Source organism: Benincasa hispida, chromosome 4 (genome assembly GCF_027475165.1).
Source record: "Benincasa hispida cultivar pf3 chromosome 4, pf3_genome.v1.1, whole genome shotgun sequence".
NCBI lineage: Eukaryota > Viridiplantae > Streptophyta > Magnoliopsida > Cucurbitales > Cucurbitaceae > Benincasa > Benincasa hispida.
The window spans coordinates 39,270,495-39,286,410 of NC_143481.1; positions in this window are offsets into that span (position 1 = coordinate 39,270,495).

Here is a 15,916-nt window from a genome sequence, read left to right on the forward strand (position 1 = left end):
CACATAGACATTGTAGGTTAAATCCAAATATAAACGTTATACTTGGATAAACACCTAGACTTAGATTGTTTAATTAGCCAAAACAAACCTAAGAAACATATACCCTGTTTAATCGTTAGAACACTTCAGTGGGAGTTTAATAACATATATGATATGCTATTAGAACAATTCAATGAAGACTGTAATGGATGATGAGTTATGCTTCCTTACCGGACTCATTTTGGGATTTTGCAGTGGAGACTGCAATGTATATCCCTAATTGTATTCCTTCCAAGAGTGTTGCGAGAACACCTTTGGAGTTGTGGAACAGGCGTAAATCTAGTTTGCGTCACTTCCGCATATGGGGTTTCCCAGTGTATGTGCTTGAGGCTAATCCAAATAAATTGGAACCACGTTCGAGGTTGTACCTCTTTATAGGCTGCCCTAAAGGTACACGAGGGGGTTGCTTTTATGATCTTGCGAAAAATAGAGTTTTTGTGTCTACGAACGCTACCTTTCTGAAGGAGGATCATATAAGGGAACACAGTCCACGTGGTAAGATAGTGTTGCGTGAGCTTTCCAATGAAACTACTGAAACTTCAAAAGGAGTTGTTGAAGGACCTGCTTCATCAGCAAGGGTGTTGATGATGGTTCATTTGGTAGGTTAGTTCCACCTCAAGAGTTGAAAGAACCTCGATGTAGTGGGAGGGTTACGAACCCACCTGTTCGCTATATGGGTTTCACAGAAATCCTGGGTATGGTAGTCGATGGCGAGGTTGAGGATCCATTGTCTTATCAGAAGGCAATGGAGGACATTGACCAAGATGAATGGGTCAAAGCCATGGATCTCGAGATGGAGTCAATGTACTTTAACTCAGTATGGGATCTTGTAGATCAACCTGATGGGGTAAAACCTTTCAGTTGCAGATGGATTTACAAAATGAAACGGGGTGCCGATGGGAAGGTGCAAACCTTCAAGGCTAGACTTTTGGCAAAGGGTTATACTAAGGTGGAGGGAGTCGACTATGAGAGGACTTTCTCGCCTGTTTCCATGTTGATGTCTATATGCATCCTCCTATCCATTGTCACATTTTATGACTATGAGATATGGAAAATGGACGTCAAGACTACCTTTTTGAATGGCCATCTTAAGGAGATCATTTATATGGTGCAGCCTGATGGATGCATAGCCCAAGGTCAAGAGCAAAAAGTTTGAAAACTGAATCAGTCCATTTATGGGCTGAAACAGGCGTCTCGATCTGGAACATTTGGTTTGATACTGTGATCAATGGTACTTAAAGAGTTAGATGTAACTACAGGGGCAAAACGGTAAATTGGCCAAGCTGTACTTACGAGCATAACTGAAAGGTTATCGTACTATTGATTGGTTATATCTAATAGACACAGAAATATATGATCGTACCCGATTACCTAAATGATCGTGCACCTTATCTAAACGATCAAGCACCTGTCTATACGATAGACTCTAAACTCTCCCACTTGCTTGGTCGTTGAATACGATCATGTTTCCTCCTCCCCTCTTCCAAATCCAACAGAGCCCACACCTCCTGGATTCTCACTCCGAGAATAACAAGGTCATTGAGTGGTGGTGTCCAAGTTGCTGCATGTTCGTGGAGAAGACGGTTCGAGATTTGGTAGACGATTGGCTTGGCGATCTCAGCGACAACGAGAGGTGCTGTTCCGGACGAGAGCAAGAGAAATATAGAAGAAGTGTGCTTCAAAGGTGAGTCTCTCGAACCTTTGTATTTATTTGTTAAAAGCATGCCGTAATTTATTCTGTGATGCATAACTTATATGTTTGTTTGTGAATGCTTGTATTTCTATCACAATGAATTTGGAACGATCTTACCTCCACTCATAGGTACTCTTACTTTATAAGTTTTTTGCAAGATCAGTTCACAAAACATGTCACTCTTACATTATAACGTTGTTTACTGTTTAAGACTGACTATTTCAAAGTGATGACCTAGGTAACTTAACCTTAATCCTGAGCTAACTATGAACTCATGTTTATTCGGGATTATCTTTTGATCTGTAAACGGTGAAAGTAGACCAATTGCCTCTGCTCAATAAGCTTACCATTTTGGGGATAAGATCGAAAGAATAGCTGGGAACATAGGGTGCAAGAGGGAATTCACTCCTACCCGATTAAGGTGAGTAGAGAGATTGTTCCCTTCAAATACTGATTCTGGGTCTTGAACAAGAGGCCTCACCTTCTCATTGGCCCGAGAGGGATTCGATTTATTGATTGGATCACAAATCAATTGTTCATTAGAGGATCAGTGGAACTTAAGGAACAAGAGGTAATTTCGAGGGTAAACAGAGATTCGACCCAACCGTTATTACGAACAACCTGTGAAGGGTTAACTTACTAATCATGGTTATATCGAGTGGACATAATATATCTACAGTGAGGGGAGTTCAGCTATGAGCTTTAGTGGAATCACCCATTAGTTAACGAATGGGGGTTAGATCGGTCTAATGAGTTTAGCCAATTAATCTCGGATCGTTGGAACCCATGATCTATAGCTCCACGAGGTCCCCTACTAGCTCGTAGATGGAGAAGCTCTAGAATAACGTGATAAGTTAATTTAAAGTGTTCAAACTAGAATTAAATGAATTTGGAGAAATAATATTTAAATATGATTTAAATATTTGAAGATGGAATTGTGTTCAAAATTAATTTAATATTTGATATTAAATTAATGAGAATTATTTAAATTATTTAAATAATTATTTATTAATTTTATTAAAGAAAATTAATTTTGTAAAATTAATAATATTTTCAGTTTTATTAAATAAAATTGATTTTGAAATCAATTTTGATAAAATTGAAAAAGAAAAGAAAAACACAAAGTTGGAAAAATTGATTTTTCATTTACTTCATGAACTAGCTCATCAACAACCCACTTTAACTCTTCATTAACTCCAAGCATGAGATGCATCTCATGCAGAAAACTTCTTTGCATGAATGTCTACAATATATAGAATATTTTGGAGTGTTTTGAAGGGATAGTAACCGAACAAAATTTAGAGAAAATTTTGAGAGAAGGGTATTCTTCTACATGCTTGCTGCTGTGAGCTTCTCCAAATTCCCTTAATTCTAGCTTATTTTAACTCCCACTACTCAATCTCTAGCTCCAAGAGGATAGTAGGGAAGATCTTGGGGTGGTCTACAACAAGATCTTGTGGAGATTTGCAGCTGAATCGAAGCTTAGAGGAAGTTCTTCAAAGGTATGTCATGAAACGCATTTTTTCCTGTTGAAGCATGTTTTCTTTTCTGCCAAAATTAATGAATCAGAGTGCTTATGGATCCTGTTTTCTTCTGCTACACATTGGTACCTTTCAGTAATTGGTATCAGAGCATCAATAAACATTCAATTCGGTTTAATTTTTGTTTGGTGGGTGTTTTATATGAGAATTATGAAACTGTTGTACTGATATGATTCTTTCAGTTTTGGCTTTTAATTTCTCTTTGATTTTCCATTTGAATTTGTAATTGGTTCTTGCTTGATGAGCTCTAATGTGTTCCCAAGAGTCTGTAATTTAGAGTCATTAGAGTTGGATTTAAGTTGTAAATCGAAGAAACAAGCGAAGAAGCCGAGTTGCAGTTCCAGAAAATCAGCCTCTGTTCTTATCGTCGTTGAGCTTCAGTAGCTAAACGATCATTTAGCTTCATGCATTAGACGATGTGAAGAAAAGATGAGTGATCGTGTATCTTTGGGCATTCATCGTTGAGATGCTAAACGACGCGATGATGTTCTATACGATAAAACTAAGCGATGCTATGAATAGCTATACGATAGCCCTAAGCAATCGCATACCACGATCGTTTACCTGTGATTGGGAGCTAAACGATGAGTTGAGTTGCTAAGCGATAGCACTTCGCGATCGTCTACCTCTATGTGGCAGCTAAGTGATGCGTCGAGATGCTAAGCGATAGCACTACGTGATCGCTTACCTATGTGTGGCAGCAGGACAATGCGTTGAATGCTATGCGATGGCATTAAGCGATCGTTTACCTTTTGCGCGCGTTAAACGATCGGCTTCATGCGTTAGACGATGGAGCCAAATGATCGTGTAGTAAATTGTCCGTGCTAAACGATAGAGTTGTGCGATAGTCTGAGACACTAAGGCTAATCCCAAGAACTTGGAACCATGGTTGAGGTTATGCCTCTTTGTAAGCTACCCCAAAGGTACACGAGGGGGTTATTTTTATGATCTGATGGAAAATAGGGTGTTTGTTTCAACAAATGCTACTTTCCTGGATGAGAATCATATAAGGGAGCACAGTCCATGAAGCAAAGTTGTGTTACGTGAGCTTTCCAATGAAACTACTGAAAATTCAACAAGAGATGTTGAAGAGCCTGCTACATCAACAAGAGTTGTTGATGGGAGTTCATCCAGTAGGTCGGCTCCACCTCAAGAGTTGAGGAACCTCGACGTAGTGGGAGGGTTGCGAACCCACCCGTTCGCTATATGGGTTTCACGAAAATCCTTGCCATGGTAGCAGATGGTGACGTTGAGGATCCGTTGTCTTATAAGAAGGCAATGGAGGATGTTGACCGGAATGAATAGGTCAAGGCCATGGATCTCGAGATGGAGTCGATGTACTTCAACTGAGTATTGGATCTTGTAGATTAACCTGATGGGGTTCGCCCCATAGGTTATAAATGGATCTACAAGCGCAAACGGGGTGCTGATGGGAAGGTACAGACCTTCAAGGCTCGACTTGTGGCAAAGGGTTATACCCAGCTCGAGGGAGTCGACTATGAGGAGACTTTCTCGCCTGTTGCCATGTTAAAGTCGATTCGCATCCTCCTGTCCACTGCAGTTTATTATAATTATGAGATTTGGCAAATGGACGTCAAGACGATCTTTCTGAATGGCAATCTTGAGGAGACCATTTATATGGTGCAACCTGAGGGATTCATAACCCAAGGTCAAGAGCAAAAATTTTGCAAACTGAATCGGTCCATTTATAGACTGAAACAGGCGTCTCGATCTTGGAATATACGATTTGATGTTGCAATCAAGTCGTATGGCTTTGACTAAAATGTTGATGAACCTTGTGTCTATAAGAAGATCATCAACGCTTCAATAGTCTTCTTAGTGTTGTATGTAGACGATATCCTACTCATTGAGAATGATGTAGGTCCACTCACTGCAGTTAAGAACTGGCTAGCGATCCAATTCCAAATGAAATATTTGGGAGAGGCTCAGTTTATTCTAGGTATCCAGATCTTTCGGGATCGTAAGAACAAAGTGCTAGCACTGTCTCAGGTATCGTACATTGACAAGATGTTACTCAAGTACTCGATGTAGGGCTCCAAGAGGGGTCTACTGTCGTTCCGGCATGGAGTCACTTTGTCTAAGGAAATGTGTCCTAAGACGCCTCAAGAGATTAAGGAGATGAGACGGGTCCCATATGCGTCTGTCGTTGGCAGTTTGATGTACGTGATGTTCTGTACTCGTGAAGACATCTGCTATGCTGTGGGCATAGTCAGTAGGTATCAGTCTAACCCAGGTCAGGGTCACTGGACCGTAGTGAAGAATATCCTCAAATATCTTAGGAGAACGAGGGACTACATGCTCGTGTATGGTTCGAGGGATTTGATCCTTATAAGATACACGGATTTTGACTTTCAGACTGATAAAGACTCTCGCAAGTCCACATCAGGGTCAGTATTTACTCTTAACAGAGGAGCTGTAGTGTGGTGAAGCACTAAGCAGGGGTGCATTGCCGACTCCACTGTGGAGGCGGAGTACGTAACGGCTTGTAAAGTTGCTGAGGAGGCCGTCTGGCTCAGGAAGTTTTTGACAGACCTGGAAGTTGTTCCAGATATGTCTAGGCCCATTACCCTCTATTGTGATAATAGTGGGGCAGTCGCGAACTCCAAGGAGCCAAGGAGTCACCGGCACGGTAAACACATAGAGCGGAAATATCATCTGATCCGCGAGATAGTGCATCGAGGGGACGTGATCGTCACGCAGATCACTTCGAAGCACAATGTTGTTGACCCGTTTACGAAGGCTCTCACGGCTATAGTTTTTTAGGGTCACCTTCGGAGCATGGGTCTATAGGATCGCCCGCGGCTGAACTAGGGCAAGTGGGAGATTTTATTGTACTGGGCTTTTATGTGCCCTAGTTTATTGTTTTATACTAAATTTTGTACACCCCACTTCGCTTTAAGACAAGTGGGAGATTGTTGGGGATGATGCCCTAAAGTTTCGTCTTCTATAGTTTGTAAATAGTATATAAGAACACCTGTGATTATTAATATATGATATTTACTTCATATCTTGATGTTTTGCTCGGTTATTTATTTTATTTACTTTACCACAAACCAATAAATATAAAATCCCTGGTTATCTGTATGTAACTCAAGCATGTATGTGGTGAGATACAAGTGGATCATGTCTTGAGTACTAACTAAAATCGTCTGTAGTATATGGATATAGGAGGGAAACCTTATCCTGGTAATACTACGGACGCGGCCCGCATTGTGGAATGGTCACAAATGTTGTTGCTTGCCATAGATGGTCTGATCCTGACCATTCGTGTTGGGGACATGCGAGCAGGGACGTCCTATACAAAGAGTTTGTATAAGACCTGACCACGAAGTGTTAATGTCTCGTTATATAACACCGTTCATGGTAGAGACTTCACTTCACTAGGATGACCATAGGTAACATGACCTCAATCCTGAGTGAGTTGGGAACTCCTGCCATTAAGGGCGGCCCTTTGATTTGTATGGGTGCGAGTGGCCAAGTTGCCAATTCAAACCTACCATTTTGGGGATTCATCTGATTTGGAAGCTGGGAACTCAACTACACAAGATGGAATTCACTTCTTCCCCGAGGCAGGGGTAAGTAGATAGATAGCTCCCTTAAGGGCTGATTCCGGGGCTTGAATGATGTGGCGCCACACACCTTCTTTTGGCCCGAGAGGTGTTCACACACAGTTGGACTATGTTGTATTGTTCATTAAAGGAATCAGTGGTACTTAAGGAGTGAGATGTAACTACAGGGGCAAAACGGTAAATTAGCCTAGTTGTACTTACGAGCATTTGTGAAGGGTCATCGTACTCATGATTGGTTATATCAAATGTACACAGAAATATATCTGTGGTAAGAAGAGTTCAGCTATTGGTCTTTAGTGGAATCACTGATAGTTAACGGATGGTGAATCTCTTGACTAAAGAGTTTAGTCAGCTATTCACGAACCGTTGAAGCTTCGAGCCACAGGTTCATTAGGTCACTTGGGTAGCATGGATAAAGTCGAGAACCGGTATTTGGGTTAATTTGAAATGTTCCAATTGACAAGAGAAAGTATAATTATATATGATATAATTGGACTGGTTAATTATATATGATATAATTGGACTGGTTAATTATATATGATATAATTGGCTAAATGTATGAGATACATTATTTTGGAGGAAATTAGATATAAATATGATTTATATCAAGTAGAGAAAAAATACTATAGTAGATATATGATATCAAACTATAGGATATAAATATGATATGATTATATTTATTAATTAAATCAATTGATTAATTATTTAATAATTAACCAATTAATTTACATATGAACGTGGGAACATGGGGCCGTGAAGGTTAAGGTAACCGGCAGGTTAAAGATTGACAATCATTTTCATTTTGATAGATCAATTCAGTCGTGGATCTTGATATCTCGCGTCCAAAAGAAAGCGTGAAAGAACGATCGTGAGAGCCTATACGATAGAATCTCATTCGTCTAAACGATCGTCTAGTTCATGCTTTCTCTAAACGGTCGTATACCTCCTTCCTAAACGATTGTCCAGTTTTTCCTAAACGATCGTGTAGCTCTATTATACGATAAGTGTCTCTGCTATACGATAGCAGAGTTCTTCTCGTGCGCGCTTATCGTCTACACGATGTCTTCTCCTCCGTCCTCTACCAAACTCACCAAAGCCCACTCTTTGGGTTTTTGACGCCGAGGATACCCGGATCTCCCTTGTGGTGGTGTTGTCCCTGCGACCTTATTCGTGTACGTTCGGATCGTGCAGTAATAGTCGACAGACTTGCTGGGTGTTGGTAGATCGGTGGAAGTTTTCCGCTGTTGTGGGTTCATTCATACGAAGATAGTCTTCCTTTGATATGAACCCCTTTCTCTATGTTTTATCGTATTCTCACTATGTTGTTGATGAGTTTAATATGCATATCTGTTAGTATAGAATGTATATTGTTTATGTTTCGGTCACTGTGAAATCGGAGCGATCTAAGCCCGCTCATGGAACTCTCAGTTTGAGATCCTTAAATTGGTATCAGAGCCAGGTTTTTTATACTCCAATTTCATTTTTTGCAACGAAATAACATTTACATTCATGGTGGGTGCATTTCTACACTGTTTTAAGTGTTAATATTGTTGTGGATGTGCCAGATTAATGGATGTTTTCGGGATGAATTGCCTCGATCTATTTAAATTCCTTTTACATTTGCGGTTGTATGTAAAGGCCCCTGTGTTTTTGGGCATATATAATCGTAATCAAGTCTGTATTCAAAGTGTTTGAAGTCTTGAGTCATTCGTCGAAGTTCTGGGCAAAGGTTGCGGCTCTTCGAGGAAGGAGATGATCTAGGGTTGATCGCATCGTGCAAAAAAGGTTCTATGTGATCGCTGTCCATCGCATCGTGTAGATAAAGGACTATGCGATCGCGAACGAATACATCGATTGAATGATGGGGTATGCGATCAAGAATTGGTCATATCGGGTTGACAATCGGGCACGCGATCACTGAGTATCGTTTAATGCGCGCGTGAGCTAGACAACTGTTTAGGTCAACAAGTTTCATCGCTTAGTAACTGACTAAACGATCGCTTAGCATCGCAAGGTAAATCGTTTACCAAGTTGCACACATCGGTTAGACGATCAGACGCTCACGTATCGTTTAAAGCGCGCTATCCCTAAAAGCGGGTAGGTGTGAATTTCATCTTGCACCCTATGTCTCAGCCTATCTACCTGGTCTTACCCCTGAAATGGAAGGCTTATTGAGCCGACGCTGTTAAGCCAACCCTCACCTTTGAAAATCTAAAGATAATCCCAAATAAACAGGAGTTCATAGTTAGCTGAGGATTAAGGTCAAGTCACCTACGCCATCGCTTTGAAATAGTCAGTTTTAAACAGTAAACAACATTATAAAGTAAAAGTGACTAATTTCTTGGTCCGATCTTATGCAAACTATTTGTAAAGAATGCCCCCACTTGCATGTCTCCATATGAACGAATTAGGATCACATCATTTGTAGCACTTTACAACAATTGTAACATCTACAAAGTGGACTATATTTAATAGTGTTACCAAAATAAGGTACCCAAACTTATTCGTATACTATAGATCATTTTGGCTATTTACTCGAATGTGATCCACTCGTATGTCTCTACATAAAGTTCAAGTACTCATGTAATAGCCATGGATCCTTAGTTTATTGGATTTATTTCTAAAACGAAATGTGCAATTCAGACACACAATAAAGAATTTATTGAATAAAACTTCAATAATATCTATATTAATTAAAAGAATAAGTTTATTGTTTACAAACCACAAGTTGTAGGATATTAAACCCAACAAACTCCCACTTGGACTAAAACTTCAGTGGTAACACACATATATATACATAATGTTGAGTTTTGAGTTTTAAGAGAGAAATACAATAAACTAGGGCATCATATACCCATGGTTTGCCTTTACTGGGTATCATATACCTTAGGTATCAAATATCTATGGGTTTTTTCTCCCACTTACTCTAGATTATATAACTCGTAGTTCTAGATTCACTAGGTGACTCTCAAACACTTTAGTCGAGAGGACCCATAACTTTTCTGTAACAACTTTCTCTCAATCGTTCAACCAAGTAGCAAATCGTTCAACAAAACACATAGAGGAAGAAGAAAAACTCATTTTCTTTTATTCCTCTTGCTATAAAAGATAACCACCTCCACCAAAGTGGGTGGAGAGAAAAGATGGGGAAAAGAGTTGTAACTCCTTCCTTATTATTCAAATAATAATATAATATAAATGAATATGATAACTAACTTATCATATTATATTTATATTAAATTATATGTTATATAAAACATAACATATAACCTATAGTTTTAATATTATATCATATACAATATAAACTATAGTTTTTTTTCTCTATTCTATGACATTTAATATAAATCATATTTATATTAAATTTAATAACGATGAATCAAATTCATAGAAAATATATTTGAATCTCATTCAAATATTTATTTCTTCCCATTAAGCTATAATGTATCGAATACATTATGACAATTATATCACATATAACTGAAATAATTTAATTATATCATATAAAATTAAATCCCTCTAATAATTTGAAAAATTCAAATTAATCTTAAAACTTATTCTCAACTGAATCCTTTTGAGCTACCAAGGGGACCTCATGGACCTGTAGCTTGAAGCTCCAACGGTACATGAAAAATTAATTAAACTCTTTAATTACATTATTCACCATCTGTTTACTGTCGAGTGCTCCACTAAAGACCGATAGCTACAGTCTTCGCACTACAAATACGTTTCTTTGTCCATTGGATATAACCAATCAACAGTGCGACAACCTTTCACAAATTACTCGTAAGTACAACTAAGCCAAAATATCGTTTTGTCCCTGTAGTTACATCTAACTTCTTAAGTACTATTGATTCCTCTAATGAACAATAAGTCATAGTCCCCACTATGACCAAGTCCTTCTCGAGCCAGGCGAGAGTGTGGCCACTATGTTCAAGACATGAAATCATCCCTCAAAGGAGCAATTTATCTATTTGCCCCTACATCGAGGGACGAGTGAATTCCGTCTTGTGTAGTTGTGTTCCCAGCTCTCTATTCAGACGAATCCTCAAAATGGTAGGCATGTTAAGTTGGCAATCTGGCCACTCTCACCCATATAAATCAGAGAATCGCCTTTATGAGCAGGAGTTCACAACTCATTCAGGATTCAGGTCATGTCACCTATGGTCATCCTAGTGAAATGTAAGTCTCTATTATTAACGACGTTATATAAAGAGACTAATCATTTTGTGGTCTGGTCTTATACAAACTCTTTGTATAGGATACCCCTACTCACATGTCTTCACATGAATGATCAGGATCAGATCATTTATAGCCCTTTACAACACTTGTAACACCTACAAAGCGGGTCGTATCCATAGTGTCACCAGGATAAGGTACCCAACCTTATCCATCTACTACAGACCGTTTAGGTTATTATTTAAACAAGATCCACTTGTATGTCTCTACATACTTGTTAAAATTACATGAAATAACCTAGGATCATAGTTTATTGAATTGAGTATATGCTTATAAAATAACACTTCTTTTATTAATAACAATATATTTATATAGAGTTTAAAAACTACGAGATTACAAGGAGATTTAGGACACCATTCCCAACAAATGAGACCACAGCCTCTCTTGTGTTAACCACACTGGCTAAAATACTCTAGTTACCTTGATTAAGCAACTTGTTCGCATTCATAGCTGAAATTATTTTGGATAAGACCATGATCCCGACCCCTTTAAACTTAAAGCTAGCTTCCATTGGAGGGCTAAAATCACCTCCTTACAAGAACGGTCTATACTGGCATGGTTGGAAGCCAACCAATCCATACCTAATATGACGTCAAAATAAGGCATGTCCAAGACTATTAAAGTCATATCTAGCATATGATTTCCTATTACAATCTGACATGCATTTATCTTTTCATTTGCTAACATAATTTCTCCAGGCGGAGTAGAAACTAATAAACATAGCATGCTTTACAAATATTGATGATATAAACGAATGGGATGAGCTCAAATCAAACAGCACCAATGCATAATGTCCCAACATTGGGATCGTACCTATTACCACTATGTCTGACTTCTCGGCCTCCTGTCGAGTGGTTGAATAAACACGGTCTTGCTGTTGTTCATGGCTCATAACCTTCTGGTGGTCTTTTGAGGGCTGATTTCTACTACTACAAGATTGAACACTAAGGCATCGGTCAACCGTATGCCCCTCCTACTTGCATCTATAACAAGTCCTCGTGCCAATCAAACAGCAACCTCAATGATGTTTTCCACACGATTTGCAAATGGGTCTGTCCCTCCAGGCCCCTTCTGACTTGGAAGCCTGCTACTTGAAGTGTTGAAATGGCCTGTCTGAGTTTTGACTCCTTGGTTGAGGCTTAAGGGCCTTTTATTCTATTTTTTGCATCTGGCCCAATGTAGATTCTACTACCAATGATTTCAAGAACTCAGCCCTCGATGGACAATCTACTTGTACTGCTACGTCAAATGCTGTTGCATAGGTAGTCGACTTTAGAGCATGAATAATACCTGGCACCCCATCTCGTAATCCCTGAATAAATTTTTTAACTCTTTTTGCCTCTGTAAACACCAAATCAGGTGCGAAGCAAGACAACCTATCAAACTCCTCATCATACTCCTCCACAAGCATGGTCTCTTACTTTAAGTTCATAAATTTTGCTTGCTTGTTGAACCTTACGTAGAGAAGTACTTTTCATAGAATTGTTCCTTGAATTGGTCCCATGTCGCTTGTACATCACTCGCGTCTATAATTCTTTCTATTGATCACCACCAACACTGGGTGTTCTTGACGAATAAGAAGATGACACACAACAGTTTTTTTTTTTTTTTTTTTATCTTCGGGGTACTTCATATACCAAAATATGGTTTCCACATAAGACAACCACAATTCTGCTTTAGTAGGGTCTTTAGCAACCCAAACAATGTAGGAGGGTTGTATTTCATGAAATCCTGTGGGTGTTTGACCTCTACTGAAAGTTCTTGCAGATTCTAGTTCTAAGTCTAGGTTTGTTGCACCTGAACTGTTAGTATTGCCATCTGCTAAGTCCAATTAGTTTGAGTTACCTATTCTGACACTACACTGCAGACTAATTCTTGTATCCTCTCCAACAAAGATGATGTAATAGCTTCCCCAAACTGCATTGCCATTACATTCTCATCAACCTGAGCACTGGATGGGGTCAGAGCTACTGGAACATTAAGACTCAGATCCATCCTTCTGCGCTCCCGACGCGGAAAGGTCATAGGCTTGGAGATCTCGAACTTGGGGTCCTAGACTTGTGGATCCCAAACCCTTCCTTTAACCTTCTTTTTAACTATGAGTTTTGGTCCCATATCCTAACATTCACACATAGTCAACTCATTTCAAATTCTTTACCAAGAGAAACATGGCAGTTACAACTGTAAATCAAACAATATTCCATGCATATAGGTTTAGAGGCCCTTTTTTTTCTAAAGATCACACCTAACGATGACAAAGAATCCGTTGATGGCCAATGGGACAATCTGGATATACATAGTAAGCCAGTCAGTCTACATAACCTAAAAACTTACACACTAATATCAACTGTAACGACCTAAATTTCTATACATACTAAAAGGACGTTAGTTCATGCATGCATAACTAGAAAAAAAGGTCTTTGCAAACTTAAATGAAAGAAACAAAACCCTTTTCATTAAACGAAGTTCCTAAAGAATAAAATCATGGTATCACTATTCGGGGTACCCCTAACTCCAATTTAAAATGAATTAAATAAATAACTAAATAAAACAATCAAAGAATTTTAAATGTCTAACTCCTAACCAAAACATAGAAAATTGAGGAAAACATATGTAGAAGTGATGTCAAGTCCCAAAGGCTCGGTCACATCTTCTTCTTGTCATTCGTCGTTCTGTCTTTTCCTCTACCTGAAAAAGATGTAGAAAAAATGGTGAGTATAAAAATACTCAGTAAGTGACCAGCTACTAGGTCCACTACTTGTTAGCCTTCCTATTGATTCATATGTGTACATCACGTATCATAGGCATAAGCATAATGGGCGGGCTCGAAGGCAAGCTTTCATAGCTAGTGATCCCAGAAGGTCATAATCATAAGCATAGGTGGCGTCAAATGATAAACATAAGAAGTGAACTCGAAGATTCACAAACATAAGAAGTACATAGTTCGATAAGAGTGCTAATAATCACCATCAATCCAATATGCAATAAACAACATTCAAATTTCATATCAAACCATAAACATGTTATTTCAATCTTAGGTGGTGTTTGGCTCACCAACATGAGTTGAGTTGAGTTGGTTTATACCAACTCATTGTTTGGCCCGCCAACTTTAAATGTTGGTGGAGTTGAGTTGGTATATTTTACCAATTCACCCCTTAACTCCCTCTTTTTCCAATGTTATTAATGGCTCCACCCATTGGCCATTGTCACACTCTGGGAAGTAACTCTATGCTCCAACAACCACCTCTGATGAAAAATCTAGCTGATGGAATATGAGACATACGCCGCAGAATTGGGACCTAATTACACTCTAATTGCTTCTAAATTAAAGGAAAATAGCATGCAATTGAAGAAAAAACAGTGAATTTAAAGTGTAGAGATGCTACCTTTGAAGCTCCAGAAAGCCGCTTCTCTTCGTTGAATCTCGACCCGAACTCTTTTGGACCACCATTAGAGTTGACCTACTATCCTCTAGACTCAGAACCGAGTTGTGGAACCCGGTGGATGAAGAGAACCGAGAGAGAGAAAAGAGATGAAAATAAGGAATAGAATTTTGAGTAGGTTTGGGTGTTTCTTTTGTTTTTCACAAAGTTGTAATTTTCCAACCCAAATATCAAAAAACTAATTTTCAAAATGGCAAAAAACTTTTAACTAAATTGAAAAACCCAATTTATAGAAAAAAGGCATGCAACAATTGCATGAAAAAACTTCACAAAAACCCAACACCTAGAATCCACTCACTTAGTGGGCTTAATGTCTCCACTATAAGCCAACACCTAGTCCACTATTTTGTTCGTGAAATTATCCAACAAAAGTTTAGATTTTCCCACTAACTATAGTCAAAGGGCAAAATAGTCATTTGGTCAAAGTCAAACTTTGATCAAAAAGTCAACATTTTGACTTTTTATGATTTTATCCGTGTTGACTAATTTTGACCTCCCGAGCATGAATCCGCATGCATTTTTTCGAAATTCAAATCACATTTGAATATAAGGTCGGTCAAAGTTGACCATTTCAAAGTCAAAAAACAACTCTTTGACTTTTTACAACTTTGACCATTTCCATTATTTCCGAGCTTCTGAATATGAACATATTCATATTCTTGATATTTAAATCACATTTAAATATTAAAGCTGTATTTCTAAGCTGAAAAACCCGACCACTATATCACATATACTTGTCGGTTTCTCTCTTTCTACCTAATTCGAACAATTCGAATTATTCTATCATACTATTCTAACTTTATTCCATATGACCTAGTAGGGGAACCTAATGGACCTATAGATCATGGGCTCCAACGATCCGAGATTATCTAGCTAAACTCGTTAGACGAAGCTAATCAACATTCGTTAACTAACGGGTCATTCCACTAAAGTCCTGTAGTTGCACTCCCCTTACTATAGATATATTTGTGTCCATTTGATATAACCATGATTAGTAAGTTAATCCTTCACAGGTTGTTCATAATCTCGGCTGGGTCATAAAAACCGTTTTACCCCCAAGACTATATCTTGTTCCTTAAGTTCCACTGATCCTCTAATGAACAATTGGTTTAAGGTCCAACCTATAAACCGAATCCCTCGAGCCAAGGAGAGGGTGGGGCCCCTTTTTCAAGACCTAAATTCAGTACTAAAGGGAACAACCTATCTACTGTCCCTATAACGGGTAGAAGTGAATTCCGTCTTGTACCCTATGTTCCCAGCTATCCACCCGATCTTACCCCTGAAATGGGAGGCTTATTAGGCCAGTGATATTGAGTTACCCTCACCTATGCAGATCTAAGGATAATTCTGAGTGAACAGGAGTTCATAGTTAGC